This window comes from Chrysochloris asiatica, unplaced genomic scaffold (assembly GCF_000296735.1).
Source record: "Chrysochloris asiatica unplaced genomic scaffold, ChrAsi1.0 scaffold00478, whole genome shotgun sequence".
Taxonomy (NCBI): domain Eukaryota; kingdom Metazoa; phylum Chordata; class Mammalia; order Afrosoricida; family Chrysochloridae; genus Chrysochloris; species Chrysochloris asiatica.
Genome location: NW_006408996.1, coordinates 586,017 through 596,565, shown reverse-complemented (window position 1 = coordinate 596,565; position 10,549 = coordinate 586,017). Strand labels below are relative to the sequence as shown.

Below are 10,549 nucleotides of genomic sequence, written 5' to 3'. Positions count from 1 at the left end.
TATATATATATAATCTCAGCATTACAACTTTGAACTGGTGGACTGCAATAAACTTATTTTTCATAACTAAATGTATAAATAATTTGATTGATTTTGGAAAGAACATTCCAATTTTTGAAATATTTTGCAGTTTTGGAAAATTAAGGTAATTGAATAATTTAGATCATCTGTCCAAATTATGTTTTTGATAATTTCTTTATTTGTCTTTTTTAGTGTTTGACTTGTGTCAACTAGGTCTTGCATAAAAAATGATATGCAATTAACTTCATACAAAAAGAATAAAAGTATTAACAAATAACTTACTAAGAATAGATTTTTAGACAATGATAACATTGAAAATAAAGCATATAACAATATCACAGATTTTATTTTTTAGACTTTAACATGTGAATATGAGTGTTTTCAGTAACATAAGCAAACATATAAAATAAAGCTAATTTTATGCATGTAGATATAGATATAGACGCTGCATTAGTAACAGCTACTATTTCTAGTAGCAAGTTTACTTCTTAAAGCCTTACATTTATTTTGTCCTTGACATTTTGTTATAATCTATAAGGAAAAATTATCCCCATCGTCTTTTTTCCTTTCTCTTCTGCTTTAAATCTCAATCATTTGGGAGTGATATTAATAGTTCTATATTGTTTATTGCTCTCTATTTAGTTACTGTGGTGAGTCATAGAAAACATCCATTTCTACGCAATGAAAGGTGATGATTTATTTCTCTTGCTGCTTTTGACTACTTGTGCTTTCTTACCTTCACTGCAGCCTTAGCTTTGCTGCTACTTCTGTTCCCATATCTAGTACTTTGCTTTTTCTCCTTATCTTCCTTTCCCACTCCCACTCCTCCTCCACTTCAAAGGCAGAATACATTAACTACACTTGCCTCTCTTTCTTAACTTGACTTGCATTGATTCAGTGAACTGTAACAAAAAGCAACTTTTCCCAAGATGAGGAACTTCATAGTTGTGGGAGCGAATAAAAATTGTGAATATTTTCCATAACCAATTTTAGAAACCTCTCTCCTCTGTTCCCCCTCTCTGTCCTTTGCCTGTCTTATTAACAAGAAATGGGCCTGGAGAGAGTTGAACACTATGAAGATAACAGTTCACTGAAAGTGGATAAGTAAAATGAGGTGAAATATTGCACTAACAAGAGGACTTGTCTAAAGTTCAGGAATGCAGTCTAGAATGTATAAAACTGTGTGAAAGTTCTGGAGAATTATTAAGAAAAAAACTGTGGTTTGAAAAGTTACAGTTTCTTTTCTGCACTTAATACTCATGAGGGACAGGGACATAGAGAAAGTGCTTTTATACTGAAAGGAGCTCTGGTAGCGTAGTGGTTACGAATCGGGCTGCGAACCATAAGGTCAGCAGTTCGAAACTACCAGCTGCTCCGCGGGAGAAAGATGAGGCTTTCTACTCCCGTAAGGATTTACACCCTCGGAAACCCTGTACAGGGTCGCTATGGGTCGGAACCGACTCGAAGGCACTTAACAACAACAACAACAACACTTAGTCTGGTGTGGCACTGTAGGATAAGATTTCTAGCTAGATGAGTGGTTCAACCCCACCAGTTGATCCTCAGAAACCCCATACAGAATTGGTATGAGTCAGAACTGACTTAGTGGCACTTAACAACAATAAACACTTAGTTTCAGGAGCCTAATGCCTGATTCATCCAGTATTTCAGTCAGCTAAACCTGAGTATCATTTACATGTAGTAAAAATACCAGGCTTTGTTATGGTCAGAATATGTAAGATGAAGCATTGATTTCTAGATCATCATGTGACATCCTAAATGAGCACAGTGATACTGAGAAATGTATTCAGAATTTGACATTTACTGTCCTATTCTTTACTTTTAAATTCAAAATAAGCAAAATGAACTTTAGAACATTTTCTTTTTATTTTCATCCATCCATTCATCCATTCACTAACTGATTGCTTTCTTTACTTCTTAATGCTCTTGTCTGCTATGGCCTAAGCACTATGCTATAGTGAAAATACACCGATTGTGTAACAACATTAATTTCAAATGGAAACAAAATTTATTTCCAAATAACATCAGTGAATTTTTTTGTAATTATGTAAAAATCTACCAGTTTGGAAATTCTATATTTGTCTTTCTGTTGTCCAATACAGCTTGAAACTAATTTGTATTCTGCACATATCTAATAACAATTAAAGAATGCTTAGTTTAGTTCATATTTTCACTTCATAATAAGAATCTCTCATTTACTTCAATTTTACATTGAATAAAAATGCAGATTGCCTTGCCATTCTAGTTGCCACTGTTGAGCAAACTTTTCCCTAAAATTGACAACAATATGTGGCACTGTAGGATAAGTGCTGGTCTGCTAACGACAAAGCCAGTGGTTCAAATCCACCAGCCACTCCTTAGTAACCACCTACACGGTCTGTATGAACCAGAACTGTCTCGATGGTACTTATCAACAATAATGTGAAACAGAGTGCAAAACATAATTAAGAGCAGAATTTTTATTTGAAAATGACTTTTTTATTTACCCTCAAGCCATGGTTATAATTTTCCTTCAATATATCTGAAAATGTTATTTTCCAATGATTTCCTTATTCATTTGTGCTGCCTCTCTTTGACATGAAGAAAGCAAAGGTACGTAAAAAGACAGGAAAGAAAGAAAAGGCCAAAATTGAAGTCAGAATGATCTCTAAACCTTGCTCTCCAGCATAGAGACGCTAAAGTAAATTAAATAAATAAGGAGATAATAGAGCTGAACAGAAAATTTGAAAGGGCAGCTGTATTGGACCAGTGCCCACAACTGGAGTTTGATATCCCCTTGGTGAAATCTTATTTAGCACAGTTTTCAGCTCATGCCATTATTTCAGAGATGGTGAACATTTCTGAGCTAGCTCAACCACTAGAAAATGGCATCTATTTCCCTTTCTTCTTATTTCCCATCAGCAAATTAGCTAAATTATAAAATCAAGAATGGTTACCAAAACTCTTTCAACAAAACAAAGGCAATATGCAGAAAATGATTCCAGAAATTGATCAAAATAAGGACTGAATGCTGGAGATTTTGGAAGGAAAGGAACTGAATTTCTTTGTCTCACTCCTCAAACTAGAGTAATAACTATTAAAGCAAATAAAGTTGGATCTATCCTTTCAAAACATATATAAATAAATGGATTAAAGATAACATCTCTCCCAAGCTTCCTGTAGATAGAGGATTTTTGAACACCTTAATGACTAGCATTATTGCAGTATATTTCTAGTGAAGTAAGCCCCGCCCAGTGATGAAACAGATTCTTCTTCGGCTGCTTCCAAAAAACAACTAAAGCCGGAAAAGCAATTGCTTCTTTCTTTCAAGCCAGTAATGCAGAAATTCCATGATCATGTACATCTACAAGTCAGTGCTCTCTAGGCTCTTCAGGTGCACTGCTACAACAGCAACTTCCCAAGAGACATGTAATTTTTCTTTTGGTTCACTATTTTGATGTGGAAATTATTGATGAAGAAGCTTTAGTGTCTTGGAAAGAAGCTATAGCACAAGAGTTTCCAGGCAAAGGCAAGACTTTTCCAGGTGAATCAATGGCTAACCTGGCTAGAAGCTGCTGAAGAAGAAGAATTGGAGGAAGAAGCTGACTAAAGACCCATCCAAATCCTTAAATTGTGCAAAGCATACTTTTGCTATGATGTGGCTGCATTTGACCTAACCACTTAAAGTTTCATTCCTCTTCAATGTTTTCACAATATTTAGACAGAAGCATGTCAGTAGGATTACCTTCTGCTGAGGGAACGGAAGGAAAACATCAAGCCTCAATTGCATTATGCAAGGATTCTATGGGCAAAATATTGAATGATGGAGAAAGTATAAAAGAAGATGGAAAGAATACAGAGTAACTGTACCAAAAAGAACTGGACAATTTTCAGCCATTTAAAGAGGTAGCCAGTGATACTGAAGGAAGAAGTCCAAGGTGCATTGAAGGTAATGGCAAAGAACAAGACACCCAGAACTCATGGAATACAAATTAAAATCTTACCAAACTGACACAGCACTAGAGGCACTCACTCATTGATCACAGGATATTTGGAAGATAACAACCTGGCCAACTGACTGGCAGAGATCCATATTTGTGCCCATTCCAAAAAAAAGATGACACAATGGAATGTGGAAATCATCAACTATATGAGTAATATCACATGCAAGTAAATTTTTGCTAAAGATAGTACAAAAATGGCTGCAAGCATACATTGACAGAGGACTTCAAGCCAGATTCAAAAGAGGACATGGAACAAGTGATATCATTGCTGATGTCAGATGGATCTTGGCTGAGGGCAGAGAATACAAGAAAGATGTTTACCTGTGCTTCATTGATTACACAAAGGTTTTTAATTGTGTGGTTCATAACAAGCTGTGGACAGCATTGCAAAGAATGAGTATTTCAAAACATTGAATTGGGCTCATGAGTAACCTGTACATAGACCAAGAGACAGTTGTTTAAAGAGAACAAGGGAATAAAATTAGGAAAGGTGTGCTCCAGGATGTATTCTTTCACCATATTTATTCAATCTGTATGCAGAGCAAATAATCCAAGAAATTGGATTATATGAAGAAAACTGTGGTATGGATTTGAGGAAGACTTGTTAATAATCTACGATGTGCAAATGATAAAATCTTGCTTATTAAAAGTGAAGAGGACTTAAAGTAGTTACTGATGAAGATCGAATACCACAGCCTTCTGTATGGGTTGCACCTCAATATAAAGATAACAAAAATCCTCGCCACTGGACAAATAGATTACAGAAAAATAAATGAAGAAAACATTGAAGTTTTCAAAGACTTAATTTTGCTCATATCAATCATCAACACACATGGAAGCAGCCGTCAAGAAATCAAATGGCAAAGATGTCTGTTTTAGGACTAAGTTACGCCTGACCCAAGCCATGGTATTTTCAATAACCTCATATACATGTGGAAGTTGCACAACAAATGAGGAAGACAGTACAAGAATTGATGCACTTGAATTATGGTGTTGGAGAAAAATTTAAAGTACTATGGACTGTGAAAAGAACAAATAAATCTGTGTTGGAAGAAGTACAGCCGGAATGCTTCTTGGAAATCAGGATGGGCAGACTTCATTGCTCATACTTTGGACATATTATCAGGAGGGACCGGTTCCTTGGAAAAGGTATCATTTTTGTTAAAGTGGAGGGTCAAAGAAAAAGAGGAAGACCCCCCCAATGAGATTGATTGGCACAGTGGCAGCAGCAATGGGCTTAAAGATAGCAATGATTGTGAGGTTGGCAGAGGACCAGGCAATGTTTTGTTCTGTTTTGCACGGGATTAATTTGAGTTGGCACCTAACAATTATATATAGGTTTCAAAAGTTTAAAAATTTCAGGAACTATTATGAAAATACTCTGTGTCTGATGAAATATGAAATTTAATGATATTCCAGGGAATTTTTATACTTTTTGAAAACTTTTGATTGCTTAACATCACTACTTCATTCCATATTACTATAACAATAAAAAATGTTCTAAGCTAGCATTTTGTAGTAGAGACCCAGTTACTTCCAGTCTTACACCATTGTATAGTCTGTTATTTTGATAAGTGATTTTTTTAAGTTCTGGGGTTGAATTGTTTCATATATAAAATACAGTTAGCAACACGTTAGGATAAGTAATGCTTTATGCATGGGTATCTGGAGTCTAGGAGTAAGGCTTCCTTGGTATAAAAAGCAATTTTTGTGTTTTACTTGATAGGTAAATCTGAGAAAGCCTTTTAATGTCTCTGGGCTCTAGTAGCTTTTAATATATAATTAAGATAGCATCAGTCTAACATTTTGGGATGCTATAAGGAGACATTATTGATAGATGGCATACGAGGGGGACAGTGCTTCATTGAGAGTTTCTAAAAGTCAGAACCAACTTTATGGCATCTAACAAAGAACAGCAGTGACAAATTAACAGCTACGAAGATCCTGGTTGGAAAGTGGTTAAGAGTAGGACTGCTAACCAAGAAGTCAACAGTTAAACCTACCAGACATTTCTCGAAAGAAAAACATGGCGATGTGCTTCCTTAACGATGATAACTTCGAAAACCTTGATGGATAGTTTTTCTCTGTTTGGTATGCTTGTGATGAGTTGGAATTGATTCACTGACAATGAATTTGGTTTTTCAGATAAAAGGAACTCTGGTAGCTTAGTGGTTACGAATTGGGCTGCGAACTGCAAGGTCAGCAGTTCGAAAGTACCAGCTGTTCCGCGGGAGAAAGATGAGGCTTTCTGCTCCCGTAAAGATTTACAGCCTCAGAAACCCTGTACAGGGTCGCTATGACTCCATGGCACATAACCACCACCAGCAGCATTAACAGGAAGCCCTGGTGTGATGTTCTAGGATAAGCACCCACCAGCCACTCCTCAGAAACCCTACATAGGGTTGTTATGAGTTGAAACTGACTCAAAGGCACTTTATGACAACATTAACAGGAATGGAGTCATGAGGTTGCATTGTACAATAAGCACTGGACTGCTAACTTCAAGGCTCACAGGTTCAAACCTACCAGTTGCTCATTGGTAATCCTATACAGGGTTGTTATGAGTCAGAATCAACTCATCATCAATTAACGATAACAACATTAACAGGAATGGAGTCCTGATGTGGCGCTGTAGAACAGCATTATGGGAGAGTTCTACAATGTCTGTGATTCAAACTGACTAGTCACTCCTTTGAACCCTATATAGGGTTCCTATGAGTCAGAACCAATCTGATAGTACTTAACAACAACAGCAACAACAACATTAACAAGAATGGTACTCTAGGATAAGCATTGAACTACTAACTGAAAGGCCGGAAGTTAAAAACCACCCTAAACAGGGTGGCTCTGAGTCAAAACTGATATCACTTAACCACAAATTAACAGGGAAGGTGTGTGTCATGATTGTACATTTTCACTATACTTATTCAATCTGTGTGTTAACAAATCATTTAAGTAGCTGGATTAATGAGAAAGAATGCAGCATCAGGGTCAGAGGAAGACCAAAGAAGAACTGATTCTTTTGAATTATGGTATTGGAGACAAATATTAAAAGTCAAATGGATTGTCAGAAGAAAGAACTCCGTCTTAGAAGAAACACAGCCAGAATTTTCCTTAAAGTGAGGATGGCTAGACATTGTCTCATGTACTTTGAAGGAACTAGTCCTCAGTGAAGGGTATCAGCATCATAGGAGTCAGTGGAAAAGAAGACCCTTAGTGATATTTTCTTTCATAGTAATTGAAAAAATGGGCTAAAAAATAGCAATGATTTTGAAGATGACTCAGGACAGGGCAGTATTTTATCCTAATGTACAGAGGGTCACTATGAGACTGAAATAATTCATCAACAAAGTTCTTGTACAGAGGGTCACTATGAGACTGAAATAATTCATCACAGAGGTCTTGTGCAGTAGATTTATCTAATGCAATACGTCATTTGATTTCTTGACTGCTGCTTCCTTGAGTATTGATAGTTGATCCAAGAAGAATGAAGTCCTTGACAACGTCAGTCTTTTCTCCGTTGATAAGAATGTTGTCTATTGGTCCAGTGGTGAGGATTTTTGTTTTCTTTTGTTGCTTTTGTTAGGTACCATCAAGTCGATACAAACTCATAGCAAACTTATGCACAGCAAAACGAAACACTAATATGCAACAAAGTATACTAGGTTCTTCCAAATATAAAAGTAGGAGAGACCAAGTATGACCTGAAGATAAATTTCATAGATAAGGAAATGATATAAGGGAAGTCTAGATATCACGTTTAACGTTGTTGTTGTTGTTGTTGTTGTTGTTGTTGTTGTTAAATGTCATCGAGTTGGTTCCAACTCATAGTGACCATGTATAAGGTTTCTGAGGAGCAGCTGATGAGTTTGAATTGCTGTCTTCGTGTTTCACAGTCCAGTGCTGATTCTTCACGGCCACACCTGGAATCCATTGTTGTTGTGAGTTGCCATCAAGTCAGTTCTAACTCAAAGAGACCCTATGTATAACAGAACACAAACTGCCCAATACTGCACCATCGTTACAGTTGCTCATTGCTACTTCCAGTGTGTCAGTCCATCTCATTGGCTACTTTCCTTTATTTTTGTTGACATTCCACTTTTCCAAGCATGATGTCCTTCTCCAGGAATGGGTCCCTCCTGACAATATGTCCAAAGTACAAGTATCACCATCCCTGCTTCTAAGGACCATTCTGGCTATATTTCTTCTGAGATAGATTTGTTTCATCTTTTGGCAGTACATGGTATGTTCAGTATTCTTCTTCAACACCATAGTTCAAATTCATAGATTCTTTTTTCTTCCATATTCATTGTACAACTTTCACATATGTATGAGGAAATTGAAAATACCAATGTTATCCATAATTTTAATGAAGGTCAAACATTTTTTACATGAATAACTGTATATATTAAATGGTCCCTTAGGTTGACATAACCTAAAAGAAATATTTATACATTTTGATTTTTTTGTGTGTGTGTTTTAAATTTATATCATTTCAAATTAATCGGGTTGCAAACCTTAAGGTCAGCTGTTCTGCTGGATAAAGATGAGGCTTTCTGCTCCTGTGAAGATTTGCAGCCTCAGAAATCCTGTACAGGGTTGGAATTGACTCCACGACACACCATCACCACCATTTGATGTCATATAATAGAATATGAATAAAATTTATTAACTTAATTTGGAGTGAGTATTTATTGATTTTGGAGATGAGTTATGGAAGTCTTTTTAAAAATCAATGCTAATAAAATTTCATAATATTTCGCATCACCACATGAGCCAGGTATTTAGCTTGCCTTTTCTATCATCTTTAAAGTTTTCCACATTAGTCTATTAAATTATATTAATATCGATAACATTTCTATTATTCCACTTTATTATTTTAAATTATATTTTGTTCATTGTTAAGTGCCACTGAGTCAACTCCAACTCATAGTGACATTGTATAGGATATTCAAGAAGCCATTGGTGAGTTTGAACAGCCAAATTTATGGTTCAAACTGTCCTTGCAATGCAGTTCTTCATCCTACAGTGCCACTCCAGACTTCTTAAATTATATTAATATCTATAAAATCAAAACAACCTGTAGAGATAGCTTATTTCTACAAGGAATTTATTATGCTTTGAAAATTACACTCCATAAGAATTATCATAATAATCACATGCCCAAGACTTCTTGTTCTTATTTGCCACTAAATTGTTTGTAAATTATGTTGACTCATGTGTAAAGAGTAAGTGTGCTCTATGGGATTATAAAGGTTGTGACTTTCAGAAGTCTACTGCCAGACTTATAATTTGAGGTTCCTCTGGGTGGGTTTGAATTGCAAATCTGTAGATTAGTAGTCAAGCAATTAATTCTTTGCTGCACTCAGGGACTAATTAGTAATATTTACTAAAATGAATTTGCAAATTTGTAAATATGACCAATTAGTTAGTTTATCCATTGTTGTTTTTAAGTGTCATCGAGTTGGTACCAACTCATAACGACCCTGTATAGGGTTTCCAAGGAGCAGCTGGTGAGCTTGAACCGCTGACATTGCTGTTAAAACTGACTTTGCAGTCTAGCGCATTAACTCACAGAGCCATACCAGGAGTCCAGTTTATCAATAAGCTTTGTAAAATACAGGCAATATTATTTGCATTACATGTACAGGGTTGTATATATAATGGGATTTTGCTCTCATACTTTGGACATGTTATCAGGAGAGACCAATCTCTGGAGAAGGATATTTTGCTTGGTTAAATGAAGAAGGGTAAGTGAAAAAAGAAGACCACCAAAAGATGGATTGACACAGTGGCAGCAGTTCTGGGCTCAAACATAACAATTGTGAAGATGGTGCTGGCAGTGTTTCATTCTGTTGTGTATGAGATCACTATGAGTTCAAACTGACCAGAAGGCCCCTAACAGCAACAAAAATAGAGTAATTTCAGTTATATTACTTTATTAGAATGTGTTCTGTATTCAAATGCTCAAATCACAGACATTGAATTGGTCCCAACTCATACTGACCCTATAGGGCTGATGAGAATGGTTTATCAGGGTTTCTGAGACTAGATAGTTATAGGATCAGACAGCTTCATCTTTGCTGATAAGAAGCTTTTGAAATCCCAACCTTGAAGGTAAGAGATGAATGCATAATCCACTATGACACCAGGATTCCTTGAATCAGGTGCTAGTTTTCAGGTTTTTTTCTTTCTCACTTTATTGGTTGGAAATGTCATGAATAGCAATGAAATACTGTCTTCTGTTGGAACATGAATTCATCAGGTTGGAAGAACGCAAAAGATGTTGAGAAGTAACTGCCTCCTCAAAGTAGAATTGACCTTAATGATGTGAATGGAGAACATTTTTTGGGACCTTTATTTACCGATAAAGCACAACTACAGATAAAAAGAAACAGCTTCAAACATCCATTAATAAATGGAATGTGGAATTAAAGAAGTATGAATCTAGAAAAACAGGAAGTTGTCAGAAATTAAATGTTGTTGTTGTTGTCAGGTGCCATCGAGTTGGAACCGACTCGTAG

General features: G+C 36.0%; 1 protein-coding gene and 1 pseudogene across 1 annotated transcript in view; both read left to right on the top strand.

Annotated features, from left to right (window-relative positions):
- LOC102829704 overlaps positions 1-3,631 on the top strand; it is a 13,895-nt pseudogene extending 10,264 nt beyond the window's left edge.
- Positions 1-10,549, top strand: part of CDH9 (cadherin 9, type 2 (T1-cadherin)) — a 325,686-nt gene that overhangs the window by 10,270 nt on the left and 304,867 nt on the right. The gene's annotated exons all lie outside the window — the stretch shown is intronic.